General features: G+C 41.8%; 1 protein-coding gene across 1 annotated transcript in view; it reads right to left on the reverse strand.

Annotated features, from left to right (window-relative positions):
* WNK3 (WNK lysine deficient protein kinase 3) overlaps window positions 1-12321 on the reverse strand; it is a 150942-nt gene extending 138621 nt beyond the window's left edge. The window contains exon 1 of the mRNA XM_032756198.2: window positions 11904-12321. The gene's annotated coding sequence lies outside the window, so the exon portion shown is untranslated. The remainder of the gene's footprint in view (window positions 1-11903) is intronic.
* Window positions 12322-12540: the final 219 nt, after the last annotated feature.

The raw sequence follows: 12540 nt of genomic DNA on the forward strand, positions 1-12540 counted from the left end.
AGGCAGGCAGATCACAAGGTCAGGAGGTCGAGACCATCCTGGCTAACACGGTAAAACCCCGATTAGCCGGGGTGGTGGGGGGCCTGTAATCCTGTATTGGAGGTGAGGCAGAAAATGGATGAACCGGAGGCAGATCACCTGAGGCCAAGTCGGCCCTGATCCAGCCTGGGGAACAAAGCAAGTTTGTCTAAAAAAAAAAAATATATATATATTATATATATATATATGTATATTTTGAGTGTTTTTCAAAATCCTTCAATTTGGGGATTTAAAATATATCTAGAGTTATTAAAACATACTCGGAATGAACTATTACCAAAGTGAATTCATATTTCCCAGAGTTTTAAAAATATTATTTTGGCAATTATAGGTACTGATGAGAAGAAATTAGAACCACAAAGAGGCGATTCTAGAAACAGCATTTTTCTTCTCTTATTTCCTATCCCAGATCCTTAGGAGTTGAACTACCTTCATATGAATAGAAACCCCGTCTCTACTAAAAATACAGAAAAAATTTAGCCGGACATGGTGGCACACGCCTGTTGTCCCAGCTACTCGGGAGGCTGAGGCACGAGAATCGCTTGAGCCCAGGAGGCAGAGGTTGCAATGAGCCGAGATCACACCACTGCACTCCAGCCTGGGCGACAGAGGGAGACTCAGTACCAAAAAAAAAAAAGAAAGAAAACAATGAAGGGTGAGCACCAAACCTATTTACGTGGCAATATAAAAATAGAGATCATCTCTATCTTGAGGTTCAAAGAACTTTAGGGAAATGTCAGAACACAGATCGTCTTCTGTGCAAAATACTTCCAAGCCCTATAAATTCAGAAAGAAAAGAATAAAATAAATAGCATTATATTCATCTTGCAATCCCAATATAAGTATATAATTACAAAAACTTTCAGTTAAACCTTTGCGTTTTTTTATATCTTGTATTCCTATTTTCAATATATAAATTTAACTCAGTGAGATATATATATGTGTGTGTATATATATATATGTTGTGTTTATAAATGTTCTGGGAACAAGATAGTATCTGAGTTAAACTTCGTAAATCACCTTGGGTGTTGAATATTTTCATTAATAATAGCTTTTGTGAACTTATTATTTTGAAATTCAAAATTAGCTGATCCACCAAAAAAAAAAAAAAAAGAACCCAGGCTCGGCTGGGAGTGGTGGCTCACACCTGTAATAATCCCAACACCTGGGGAGACTGAGGCTGGCAGATTGCTTGAGCTCAGGAGTTCAAGACCAGCCTGGACAACATGGCAAAACCCTGTCTCTACAAAAAATAAAAAATTAGCTGGGCATGGTATTGTGCGCCTGTAGTCCCCGCTACTTGAGAAGCTAAGGTGGGGACAATCACCTGAGCCTAGGGAGGTTGAGGCTGCAGTGAGCTGTGATCACACCACTGTACTCCAGCCTGGATCACAGAGTGAGACTCTGTCTCAAAAAAAAACCAAAAAAACACACACTCTGGAGTGGGAGAAATCTGGAATCAAAATTCTGCCTTTCAACCCTTGGAAGAGATTTTGGGCAAATTAGTTAACCTCAATCATTCTTGATTGCATTTGTGAAATCTCACAGGACCAATATGAAATACACATATAAAATATTTAGCACAGTGCCAGGCACAATATAATAATCAATAAATGCAAGCTTTTATTTTCTACGTCTCAAAAACCTCTAGGGACAGCACTATATTAAAGTACTATTCAACAATACTCCAGAAAACATTAAATGATTTTCAGGAGACTCTATTTAGGAAGGCAGAAAATCATATATATTCTAAAGTTTTCCAGTAATGAACCATGTTGGCACTGCCAAAGGGATATGCTCCAGTGACCAGGATAATATCTCTTCTACATTCAGCAATGTAGAAACATGGCCCAGTGAAAAAGTTTGCAAAAATCAGGCCTCAAACCTGGAGTCTCTTACTAAGTTCACAGTTACATATAATTACCTACATGTAGCCATTTTTCCTTCATAAAATGATAAATACACTTATCTAAGCCCTAGGAATATATATAAAGACAACTGTGGCTGGGCACAGTGGCTCACACCTATAATCCCAGCACTTTGGGAGGCCAAGGTGGGTGGATCACCTGAGGTCAAGAGTTCGACACCAGCCTGACCAACACGGCGAAACCTCGTCTCTACTAAAAATAAAAAAACATAGCCAGGCATGTAGTATGTGCCTGTAGTCCCAGCTACTTGGGAGGCTGAAGTACGAGGATTGCTTGAGCCTGGGAGGTTGAGGCTGCAGTTAGCAGTGATTGTGCCACTACACTCCAGCCTGGGTGACCGAGTGAGACCCCGTCTCAAAAAAAACTAAAAGACATATATATATATATATGATGTATGCAATATATTATACATATACACACGCACATATACATATATATAATACAATCATGTGGCTCAAATATCAACTAAAGAGGTTTATAAAGGGCAGGCCCATTCCCAACTCTATCTCCCTTCCATTCAATTCCATTTGCCCCACCAACAGGTAACCACTCAACAGATTCTTGTGTATTCCTCCAGAATCTCTTCAGGCAAATTAACAAATATATGTTCTCTCCTTCCCTATCTACACAAAAAGGAACGCAGTACACACCAAGCTCTTTTTATAGTCATAGTAACGTAAGATACATGTTTTTCCTTTTCAGTACATATAAGTTTCTCATTCTTATTTTGTAGTATTCAATTGTTTGCTATTATAAATAACATTGTAGATTTCATTGTGTGTGTGTGTGTGTGTGTGTGTGTGTGTGTGTGTGTGTGTGTGTGTATCCCTGAACTAGAATTGCTAGATCAAAGCAAATTTTTTTTTTTAAGACAGAGTCTCACTCTGTCGCCCAGGCTGGAGTGCAGTGGTGCGATCTCAGTTTACTGCAACCTCCACCTCCCAGGTTCAAGCAATTCTCTTGCCTCGGCCTCCGGAGTAGCTGGGATTACAGGCGCACGCCACCATGCCTGGCTAATTTTTGTATTTTCAGTAGAGACGAGGTTTCACCATGTTGGCCAGGCTGGTCTCCTGGGCTCAGGTGATCCGCCGGCCTCGGCCTCCCAAAGTGCTGGGATTACAGATGTGAGCCACTGTGCCCTGCCAAGATCAAAGGAAATTTGCATATTTATTTTTTAAACTTTTATTTATTTAAGTATACTAATACATCCAGAATAATGTATGTAATACATGTGTATCTTTATATAATGCTGCCAAATTGCCTTCCATGGGCAATGTACCAATTTAAACTCCTACCTCCAACGTGTGAGTGTCTTTTACCCCACAGTCTTGACAACAAAGAGTGTTATCAAACATTTTGATTTTTAACACTCTGATAAGTTTAAGCAAGGAATCTCAGTGTGGCTTCAATTAGCATTTATCCTACACATGAAGGCAAGCATCTTTCACATACACAATCATTAAAGTCAGGAATAAGCCAAGATTTCTACCACCAAATGAGGAAATAAAACAAGACCTACAAATGTTAGAAAGTAGGAGACAAAACTCAAAACTTACAGACTACATGTTTATCTATCTAGAAAATCCAAGAAAATCAACTAAAAAACTATAACTAACAAGGAACTAACAACAGTTCAGCAAACAGGCCAAAGACAAAATCAACATACAGAAATCTGCCATATATCTCAGTAATCATTACAAAATGTAATTTAAAAAACAACTATCGACCAGGCACAGTGGCTCATGCCTGTAATCCCAGCACACTGGGAGGCCCAGACAGGTGGATCACCTGAGGTCAGGAGCTTGAGGCCAGCCTGGCCAACATGGCAAAACCCCGTCTCCACTAAAAATACAAAAAAATTAGCCAGGTATGGTGGTGCATGCCTGCAGTCCCAGCTACTCGGGAGACTGAGGCAGGAAAATCGCTTGAACCAGGGAGGCGGAGGTTGCAGTGAGCCGAGATCGTGCCACTGTACTCCAGCCTGGGAGATAGAGCAAGACTCCATCTCAAAAACAAACAAACAAACAAAAACAATTATCCTGTTCATAAGAGCAACAAAGCTATAAAATACTAGTCTAGGAACAAACTCAAGAACAAATATACAACACCTACATAAAGAAAACCATGAAATTTTACTGAAATACACAAACTACACCATGTTCCTTGGTGGAAAGACCCAATACCAACATGTTTACAATTCCCCTCCCCCCACTATTATTCCAAAATCAATGCAATTTCAATCAAAATCCCAAAGAGATGTTTTTGTCTGAAACTGACAAGCTGATTCTCTAAAGAGTAGAAGGAAAGCCAAGAAAATCTTGATAAAGAACAACAAGAACTTGCCTTACCAGATAGTAACATATAGTTATAGTAAGTTAAACAATGTGGTTTTAGCACAGAAAGAGACAAATTAGCTTAGCTGGCATGGGACACTAAGCCAGGAGAATCTTGTGAGCCTTAGGAGTTGAAGGCTGCAGTGAACTATGACCATGCCACTGCACTCCAGCCTAGGCAAGAGAACAAGATCCCGCCTTTAAAAAATAAAAAATTTAATTTAAAATAGACAAATGGACTAATGAAATAGAACTAGCACAGAAACAAACACATGTATGTATAGGAATGCAGTCTATCGTAAAAATGGCATTTCAAATTTAAGAAGAACAGGTAGTATAACAAGTTGTGTTGGGATAACTGGTTATCAATTTTGAGGAGTGGTAAGCTAAAGCCCTACCAAAAACCAGTCACAAAAATAAATTCCATGTGGACTTAAAAGCTAAACATAGGCCGGGCGTGGTGGCTCACGCCTGTAATCCCAGCACTTTGGGAGGCTGAGGCGGGCTGATCACGAGGTCAGGAGATCAAGACCATCCTGGCTAACATGGTGAAACCCCGTCTCTACTAAAAATACAAAAAAGTTAGCCAGGCATGGTGGCGGGCGCCTATAGTCCCAGTTACTCGGGAGGCTGAGGCAGGAGAATGGCGTGAACCCACGGGGTGGAGCTTGTAGTGAGCCGAGACTGTGCCACTGCACTCCAGCCTGGGTGACAGAGTGAGACTCTGTCTCAAAAAAATAAATAAATAAATAAATAAAAGTAAGTACAAGTGGCCAATACATGTATGGTAAGGGGATTACTCAAACTCATTAGTAAACAGAGGGGTACAAACTCAAATGATTCAGTATCATTTTTCATCTATCAGGATACAAAAAATAAATATCTATTAAATTTGAGAACTGTATAAGAAATTTGATATTCCATGCGCTGTTGGCAGCTAAACTGGAATAGCCTTTTCATAGGGCAAATTCCAAGTATCTAGTGCATAACTGTCACCCAGCAATTCCAATCCTTAGTAGTATCGCTTGAGAAATATTCCTGTATGTGAACAAATATGTAGGTACAGGGTTTTTTAAAACTGAAACATTGTTTTAAATAGCAACACAAACAAACAAAATCAACCTGAAAAGAACTTAAATATCCATCTATAGGAGAATGCTGAAATAAACATGGTACGTCCATACTGTGAAATAATAAGCATCTGTTTAAAAAATGCAAGATGGATATATACTGATATATAAAAATCTCCTACATATATATACTATAAGGTGAGAAAAGTAAGTTGTAGTACAACATGTATATTACATCTACATACTATTTGTGTTAAAAAAAACATGAAACTATGTATTTCTAAATGTACTCACATATGGGTGAATGCATATAAAAAAGACTAGAAAGACATACTCTAAATTGATCCTAGTAGTCAAAGCTAGAGAAGCACACAGGAAGAAATACTATGTATCAATCAAAAAGAATGAAGTGAACATATAAATACTGATATGAAAAGAGCCGTAAGTAACAATCTTCGGGAGAAAAGTCATAAAATATATATCACATACTTGTTATTTGTATATGTACAAACATATGCATGTAAATACAGAGAAAAAAGGACTATAACTATTCCACAACCAACTCTTTTTTTTTCTTTCATCCTTATTTTTGGCAACCATGGAACCAACTCTTAACAAATGGTTATCTATGGGAGGGCAGGAAGTTGGGTTAAAAGGTGTTTTAATCTAATGCTATATTACTTTAATCCTTTAAAGAAGAGTTGCCCATTAACAATCTGTACAAAAGAATCAGTTAAAAAAGGCCGGGTGCGGTGGCTCATACCCGTAATCCCAACACTTTGGGAGGCTGAGGTGGGAGGATCACTTAAGGTCAGGAGTTTGAGACCTGCTTGGGCAACATAGCAAGACCTCATCTCTATTTTTAAAATAAAATAAAATACTGACTGGGTGCAGTGGCTCACGTCTGTAATTCTAGACCTTTAGGAGGCCAAGGCGGGTGGATAATCTGAGGTCAGGAGTTCCAGACCAGCCTGGCTAACATGGCAAAACCCCACCTCTACCAAAAATACAAAAACTAGCTGGGCGTGGTGGCACGCACCTGTAGTCCCAGCAACTCGGGAGGCTGAGGCACAAGAACTGCTTGAACCCGGGAGATGGATGTTGCAGTGAGCCGAGATCTCACCACTGCACCCCAGCCTGGGTGACAGAGTGAGACTGCATCTCAAAAACAAAACAAAACAAAACAATAAAATAAAGCAGAAAGACAACTCACGGAATGGAAGAAACTGTTTGCAAATCACATGTCTGATTAGGGGCTAGTATCTAGACTGTATATTTTTTAAAAAAACTCTTACAACTCAACAATAAAAAGACAAACAACCAAATTTTTTAATGGGCAAAGAACTTAAATAGACATCTCTCCAAAGAAGAAATACAAATAGTCAACACGCCATGAGAAGATGCCCAACATCCTTAGGGAAATACAATTCAAAACCACAATGAGATACCAGTTCATACCCATTATGATGGCTATTTAGAAAGAAAAATAAATAAAAATAATTTTTTAAAAAACAAGTAAAAAACAGAAAGCAACAAGTGTTGGTGAGGATGTGGAGAAATGGAACCCTCATACATGGCTGATGGCAATGAAAATTGGTGCAACTGCTATGGAAAACAATTTGGTGGTTTCTCAACAAGTTAAACATAGGGCCGGGCATAGTGGTTCATGCCTGTAACCCCCGTACTTTGAGAGGCTAAGGCAGGAGGATCACTTGAGCTCAGGAGTTTATGACCAGTCTGGGCAACATAGGGAGACCTTGTCTCTACCAAATGTAAAAAATTAGCCTGGTGTGGGGCGTGGTGGCACACACCTATAGTCCCAGCTACTCAGGAGGCTGAGGTGGGAGAATTGCCTCAGCCTGGGTGGTTGAAACTGCACTAAGCCATGATCATGCCACTGTATTCCAGCCTGGGCAACAGAGCCTTGTCTCAAAACAAAACATAACATAGGATTATATATGACCTAGCAGTTGCGCTCCTAGGTATACCCAAAATAAATGAAAACAGGTATTCAAACAAAAACTTGTATACAAATATTCATAGCAGCACTATTCACAAAAGCCAAAAGGTTGAAACATCCCAAATATCTATGAACTGATAAATGGATAAACAAAATACGGCATATCCATACAAAGGAATAATACTCAGCCATAAAAGGGAATAAAGTAATGCTACAAGCCACAACACAGATGAATCTCAAAAACATGCTGAGTGAAAGCCAGACACAAAAGGTCATATATTATATGATTCCATTTATGTGAAATATCCAGAATAGGCAAACATTAATGGTCACCTGGGACTTGGAGGAAGGGAGAATGGGGAGTGACTGCTTACTGGGTACAGAATTTCCTTTTGAGGTGGTGTTAGCTGACAACATCGTGAAGTTACCTAATGCCACTGTACAACTGTACACTTTAAAATGGTTAAAATGGGGCCAGGCGCAGTGGCTCACACCTGTAATCACAGCTCTTTGGGAAGTCAAGACAGGCGGATCACCTGAGGTCAGCAGTTGGAGACCAGCCCGACCAAAATAGAGAAACCCTGTCTCTACTAAAAATACAAAAATTAGCCAGGCGTGGTGGTGCATGCCTGTAATCCCAGCTATTCGGGAGGCTGAGGCAGGAGAATCACTTGAACACAGGAGGCAGAGGTTACAGTGAGCCAAGATCGCGCCACTGCACTCCAGCCTGGGTGACAGAGGGAGACTCCCTCTCAAAAAAAAAAAAGTTACCATGCTAAAACACAGAAAACAATGTACTTCATTTCTTTCAGCCAGGCACAGTGGCTCACGCCTGTAATCCCAGCACTTTGGGAGGCTGAGGAAGGTGGATCACAAGGTCAAGAGTTCGAGACCAGTCTGGCCAATATGGTGAAACCCCATCTATACTAAAAATACAAAAATTAGCCGGGCGTGGTGGCATGCACCTATAATCCCAGTTCCTCGGGAGGCTGAGTGAGGCAGGAGAATAGCTTGAACCTGGGAGGCAGAGGTTGCAGTGAGCCGAGACCACACCACTGCACTCCAGCCTGGGTGACAGAGCAAAACTCTGTCTCAAAAAAAAAAAAAAAAAGGTTCATGAGAAAAATATATCCCTGAAAGGGCATCAAAGCTCATTTCTGTAGTGAGTCAATCTCAACATTTGCCAAACCAAATCTCATAACAAGCTCTATCAAAACAATTAAAAATTGTATCAATTCTACTTTTGAAGCTTTAAAATTTCTGAATGAATGTCTTATAGATGTCTTTCAGTCATCAAATGTCTCCTAACGGCATCATAAATGTTATGATCTCAAACAAAGATGGAAAAGACCCACTCGTTTGAAAGAATTCTGGCTTTTGGCCAAGAGACAAAATCGAGTATATCTGTAAATAGAGCTGGTCTACTTATATTGAGAGACTGAGAAAGGAGGGTTTTTTTTTCTTATACACAATTCCTTCCCCACGAAAACATGCACAAAAATTTAAGCCCTCCAGGAACAACAGTTAACTGTGGCCTGTGGGGGAGGCGGAAGGAGGGGAGAGTATTAGGGAAAAGAGCCAACTCATGCTGGGCTTAATAGCTGGGTGATGGGTTGATAGGTGCAGCAAACCACTATGGCACGCGTTTATCTATGTAACAAACCTGCACATCCTGCACATGTACCCCAGAACTTAAAAAATAATAAAATAATTATTTTTTAAAAAATCAGTTAAATATTAGTATATATAAGTATTATTTAAAAATAAAAAAAATTAAGCCCTCCGTTAATTATTTTTATTTCAATTATCTGACTAGAAATCTGATAGCGGGCCGGGCGTGGTGATCCATGCCCGTAATCCCAGCACTTTGGGAGGCCGAGGCGGGTGGATCACTTGAGGTCAGGAGTTTGAGACCAGCCTGGCCAACATGGGGCAACTCCATCTCTATTAAAAATACAAAAATAAGCCAGGCATGGTGCCACGTGCCTATAATCCCAGCTACTAGGGAGGCTGAGGCAGGAGAATTGCTCGAACCTGGGAGGCAGAGGTTGCAGTAAGCCAAGATCATGCCGCTGCACTCCAGCCTGGGTGACAGAGCGAGACTCCCTCTAAAAAATAATAATAATAACCATTATTTTCTTTACTTCTGTCTACTCTGGTTCTTTGCAGCCACTGGCTTTATCATTTACTGGCTCAGCAATGAACAATATAGTAAAAACAAAACTCTATGGAAGAAAGTTAAGTCAACACTACAGAAATCTAACTCCTAAAACTATAATTATTTAAGCAAATGTAAACTTGTGATATGAAGATCAACAATGGTCTAGAAGTCAGAACTTCGGGGTCCACCACTTACTAGGGCATGTCTTGTTTTTCTGGGCTTCATTTCTCTTTCAGATAGAAGGAGAAAAATACCTTTCCTACCTACCTCCCAACCAAAGTACTGTAATAAAATTATGTACAAGGTATGATAGAACTCTAAAGAGGGGGACCTAACCTAGCTTGGTGGAGGATGCTGGGAAAAGGAAGAAAGGGAAACCAGGAAGGGCTTTCAGGAATAGCTGGTGACAGATGTTAAGTTTTAAAAGAATGAGTTCAAATTCAAGGGGAGGGGGAGAGAGAGCATTCCAGGTAGAGGGGGACATCAGAAGCAAAGGCAGAGAGAGAAACACCATATATCTGTTTATGTTATTCCCCTTCTTAAACAATCAAGAGTTCCTAATTCACCCCAGCCTCAACCTAAGATTCCAGCCTTATCTCATTCCATTCTCCAAATATACCATGCTTACACTTTCAAGACCCAAAATGTGAATGTCTTTCACTCTAGAAACATCTAGTTCAAAACTGGGAGGCCGCCTTGCCTGGTTGAGTTAGTGCAACATTTCCAGGCTCTTATAGTGCCTTTATACTTCTACTGTACTATTTAATACATTAAGTATCCATCTCAATCTGAGAGACTATGAACAGAATATGACCTTTTGTATCCAAACTGCGGGTAGCCTAAACAAGGATTACACTCTTTCCAATATCAAAGCAGAATAAAAGAAAAACAGCATGGGAATGTTCTCAAGTTTGCAACATTTCCAAGAAAACTAAATATATATCAGTAAAATTTGTAAAAAAATAATCACAAAACATTAAAATCCATAACCGTTAATCTTGACCCAGAACAGAATGAGACCAGGACAAGATATCCTTATCATAAGTATTCAGAGAACAAAATGTTCACGTAATCTGTTGTAATTTAAACTCACACCAAAAAGCGAGTGCCAATTTTCAAAGATAAATTCGGAATGACCAAAAAAATCATGTACGATTATTTTAGTTCAAAGTCAGCTTTAGTGGATTTTTTAAGACAGAGTCTCGCTCTGTCTCCCAGGCTAGAGTGCAGTGGCACAATCTTGGCTAGCTGCAACCTCTGCCTCCCGGGTTCAAGAGATTCTTCTGCCTCGTTTAAACAATTTTTAAACCATCCCAGGCTGACTTAACACTTTGTTATCTGTTAATCAGGCCTTTCATTAAAAATGTTACTTACTATAGATGAAAAACAGATAACGATATCTCCAAAAATTGGATACAATCACTACTATGCAGAAGATTTTCACAACTCAAAGGCTGTTTTATTCATATAATTGTCTCAATCAACAGTAACTCTTAAGAAAAAATAGCCATACTATTCGCATCTGTTTTGAGGGTTCAGTCTCATTTTAACAGTCTCTCAACTCCCAAGATACGGAGATACTCACGTGCAGGATTTCCACCCACACCCCATTATATAAATGTTTCACCACTTTTAACTAGTCAAACAAAACCTCTTTCAGTCCAGTGAAGCCACCTCACCACTTTCATCCTCACCTATCATACCATCTCCTCCCCATCCCCAACCTGTCAGTCACACAACACACACCACCCCTTCCCAAATAACACCTCAGAATCTCCTTGAGCCTAACACATTTACACAACAAGCCAGCAATATTCCTCACCCCATCCAGTCCCTCACACATCAGCTGAACCTCTGAATTAAATCTACTCTTTCCTTCATCCTATTCCCATCAATACAACTGAACTTCCCACACCCGAAGCGATCTTCCTTTTCAGTAGCTTCAATCTCACTTAAGTGATCACTCAGTCCTTTGTCAACCGTCTTCTGTTCCCCTCCTGTATCCTCCTCACCTTCCCCGTCCCCTGGTCTTCCATCAGCTCCCAAAGTTGTCACCCCTCAACAACCAAAAAAAAAAAAAAATCAAAAACAAAAAAGAAAACAAAACAAAAACGCACCTCAGCCTCAAACCTGCCCTTCCCCACTTTCCCCCTTTTCATTTTCCTCTCCGCCTATTCAAGTTTCGACAGCCCCTTAGACCCGAGCCCGGCCTCGTCCGGTACCGACTGGTGAAGGCACTCACCCTGCCTCGGTCAAGCCGCCCCCTGCTAGGGCGCTTACTCCTAACAGACTCTTGGCCGCCGCTGCCTCCCTCCATTCATCCCTGGCCCATTCATCTCTCAGCCCGATCCCAGACACGCCCCCCGGCCTCCTCCCTCTCTCCTAGCGCCCCGGCCGGCCCGGGACCCTCACCAGATTAGAGGCTCTCGCAAAGGAAGACTCTCTGACTCTTTTCGCTTCTCCCTCGCCCTCTCTCGAGCCTCCTCTCGCCCCACGACGAGCCACACCGTAGAACAGACACATACACACACACCGTCTCCTCCTCGATCGCCTCCTCCGATGCTTCTTACTCCTCTCCTCGATGTCTCGAGCTCCGCTCCGCGTCGTGTGCGCTTGCGCGCGCGAGCGTCTCCCCGCGAGCCCACCGGGCCAGCTACGGCCGGTAGGTAAAGAGCGGGCGGAGAGAGGGGAGCGGGGTACGAGCCCAAGCTCGCGCTCGGCCCGGAGCTGAGCAGACGCACGCGTACTCCAGCCAGGGAATTCGGACGGGTAGGAGAGAGGGGCGGAGGGGGGCGGGGAAGGGAGGGGAGAACAGAAGAGGGGGAGGGGCGGAGAAAGCCAACGGAGCAGCCCCAACTCGGAACCGCCCCTATCGCAGCGAGGTGCCGAGTGGCCAGCCAACGAGAGTGCGCGCACGCCTCCCGCCCCTCTCGGCGCCGCGGGAGAGAGGGATGCGCGTCGAGGAGAAAGGCTTCTCCCCCTTCCAAAGAGAAAACCTCTTAGAGGAAGCACGCGCGACACCTCCTGTGTGTTCCGAAGGGCTCTCGCT

The sequence above is a fragment of the Hylobates moloch genome, unplaced genomic scaffold, assembly GCF_009828535.3.
Source record: "Hylobates moloch isolate HMO894 unplaced genomic scaffold, HMol_V3 SCAFFOLD_7, whole genome shotgun sequence".
Taxonomy (NCBI): Eukaryota; Metazoa; Chordata; class Mammalia; order Primates; family Hylobatidae; genus Hylobates; species Hylobates moloch.